The following is a 3,302-nucleotide window of genomic DNA, read 5'->3' on the forward strand; positions in this document are numbered from 1 at the left end:
CGTCAGTTTTTATCCCGTTTGGACTCCGTTTGATATGGATTTTCTGCGAAACAAGAAACATGCAACAAACAGGAACTGGCACTGGGCACTGGATCAATATGTTAGTCCCAAAAATAGTATAAAAAGTTGCCAAAAGTATATGAAAGTTGTAGAATATTGGCATGGAACAATAAAAAATTATAGATATGACGGAGACGTATCAGTTTCCTACAAGTAATGATCAACCCCCTGTCCGGATTTTCTTTCCGAACACCAGCAGTGTCTCAGGGGCTACTGACTATATCGGGATTTTTTGCGTCGCCTACCTCAAAACCTGTCAGTAGGCTGCTACAGGCTTCGGTCAGCCCGCTCTTGGCGGACTGGACCCTCTCGATCACCGTACCCATAAGGATACGGTGCTCGTCCACAATGGAGGTGCCTTGAAGCGCCTCCATCAGATTATCCGGTGCCCCAGGTTGGACTGGAGCCACCGGTGGAATGGGCGCGCCCCCCCTCTTTCAAAGGAGGTCGCTCGCCGGATTCCGGAGCCGTACGGGTCTCCGTAATCATATTTGGCTGAGGGCTGAACTGAATACGGCCCTCCTCGCCAGTCTCCGTGGGGATTTGCTCCCCCGTGTGTCTGGCGGTGGAGGTTTCACCCTCTGGCGCCCCCTTGACAGCGTCCGGGGCCTCTCCTCGGACTGGAGCGGTCCTTCGGGACAACACCTCGGTGTCATCCATGGCCCTGGGAGAGCGAGCGGTCGGCGGCGACATGCTGGCCATCTCCTTGGAGTCCAGCGAACCTCCTGACGAGGATCGCTGGAAGCTGTCATGGGCCGGACTGAAATAACACAACTAACCATGTTAATACAATGAGGAGAAGAGGCTGGATATATGGATATCCATGAATCGTAGTACTTACGATGCGGCCTGAGGCTTAGCTCGGGAGCGGCGCTCCGGACTACTGTCCACATCCCATACAGAGTTATCCGCTAAGGAGCCCTTCCTCTTCTTGGGCGCCCCCACCTCCAGATTCGTGGAAGCCGCCCTCTTCTCCCTCCCCTCATCACGGGGAGGCATCTCCTCCTCCTCCTCCTCCTCCTCCTCGTCCTCAGGGACGGAGGAACGGGTCTCTTCGTCTTCGGACGTTACGTCCGAAGTATCCTTATGATGGGGGCCACCTTTGGCCCCCTTGGCCTTCTTCTCCGGCACCTTATAGGGCGCCGGCACCAGCATCTTTGCCAATCGCGGGATGACTAGTTCTTCAGGCAGCGGAGCCGTACACTGGATCCGCTTCGCCCTCACCATCCAGTCCTGGAGAAGGAATGATGATAAAAGCCCAGACCTCACCCTTAAAGCAAGCAAGTAGGGGATGTGTTAAAAATAACATACCTCGCTCGTGGGGTGGTTAATGTCGTGCCCGCGGTCTGAATCCGTGGCCGGCGGTTTCTCGTTGCCCTTAAAGAGCAACTTCCGGGCTCCTTCATGAGTGGTTTCGAAGAGCCTCTTCAGGGTATGGTGCTTCTTCAGGTTGAACTCCCATAGAGGGCGGCTTCAGCTTTGGCATGGGAGGATTCGGCGAACTAGCATCACCTGGATTACATCGACAAGTTTGACATTCTTGTCCACCATGGTCTGAACGCGCGTCTGCAGCGCTATCAGCTCGTCTGGCGAACGCCAGTTCGGGCTCTTCTCGACCCAGGATGTGAGCCGCATTGGAGCACCGGGGTTGAATTCGGCAGCTATGGCCCAGTTGGCGCCGCGGGGTTCCGTAATGTAGAACCATTGTTTCTGCCATTCCTTGACAGTCTCCACGAAAGTGCCTTTCGGCCAAGAGACATTGGAAAACTTACTCACCATGGCTCCTCCGCACTCCGCGTGCTGGCCATCCACCACCTTCGGCTTCACATTGAAGACCTTGAGCCACAACCCGAAGTGGGGTTGGATGCGGAGGAAGGTCTCACACACGACGATGAACGCCGAGATGTTGAGGAAAGAGTTCGGGGATAGATCATGGAAGTCTATCCCATAATAATACATCAGCCCACGGACGAAAGGGTGGAGTGGAAACCCTAGCCCACGGAGGAAATGAGGGATGAATACCACCCTCCCGTTGGGCTTCGGCGTGGGGATGGTTTGCCCCTGAGCTGGAAGATAGTGGGCGATTTCCTTCGCCAAGTACCCAGCCGCCCGAAGCTCAGTAATGTCCTCATCCTTGACGGAGGAGACCATTCATTTGCCTTGACCCCCGGATCCAGACATGGCCGGATGCTTTTCGAAGATGGAGAGAGATGGGGACTTGGGCACTGGAGCTCAAGGATGGAAGGGCAGAGAAAGGGGAAGGCATCAGTAGATAATGGCGAATTATTATCCCCTTATAAAGGGTCACGAATATCAAGCGCCTCCTCACTCGCCTTAAAACTCGCCTATTCCCAAGGGCTGCACAAACAGCACGGTTGGGTTTACCCATACCCGTATTGATGAGAATCCTGCAATAAGGGGACACGATCTCTGCTTCGACAAGACGTGCCAATAGCGACCGCATCTCGAAACGTGGAACAGCAGAACAAAACGGTCCGAAATTATGACCGGGCAGACGTGATGTCACGTTGTAAAAAGTTGTCAGCTGATTGGACCCGTGGAATATTGTATTCTCTCTGCGGTTGTGTGTGGTGTGTGTTGCAGGTCCGGATACAATCATTACATCCGGAGACTATCTTGGAGTGCGGAAAAGGGAACCCGCCTTGCAATGCCGAAGACAAATCTGCGCGCCGGACTCCTCGTCATTGAAGCCAGGTTCAGGGGCTACTGAGGGAGTCCTGGACTAAGGGGTCCTTGGGCGTCTGACCTGTTAGCCATGGGCCGGACTGATGGGCTGTGAAGATACGAAGATCGAAGACTATACCCGTGTCCGGATGGGACTCTCCTTGGCGTGGAAGGCAAGCTTGGCGACCGAATATGTAGATTCTTCTCCTTTGTAACCGACCCTGTGTAACCCTAGATCCTCCCGGTGTCTATATAAACCGGAGGACTTAGTCCAGAAAGGACAGATACTCATTACCGTAGTCATACAGGCTAGACTTCTAGGGTTTAGCCATTACGATCTCGTGGTAGATCAACTCTTGTAATACTCATATTCATCAAGATCAATCAAGCAGGAAGTAGGGTATTACCTCCATAGAGAGGGCCCGAACCTGGGTAAACATCGTGTCCCCTGTCTCCTGTTACCATCGACCTTAGACGCACAGTTCGGGACCCCCTACCCGAGATCCGCCGGTTTTGACACCGACACCCTCCCTCACATATATATAGGTGGGGGAGAG

This window comes from Aegilops tauschii, chromosome 1, assembly GCF_002575655.3.
Source record: "Aegilops tauschii subsp. strangulata cultivar AL8/78 chromosome 1, Aet v6.0, whole genome shotgun sequence".
Classification (NCBI taxonomy): domain Eukaryota; kingdom Viridiplantae; phylum Streptophyta; class Magnoliopsida; order Poales; family Poaceae; genus Aegilops; species Aegilops tauschii.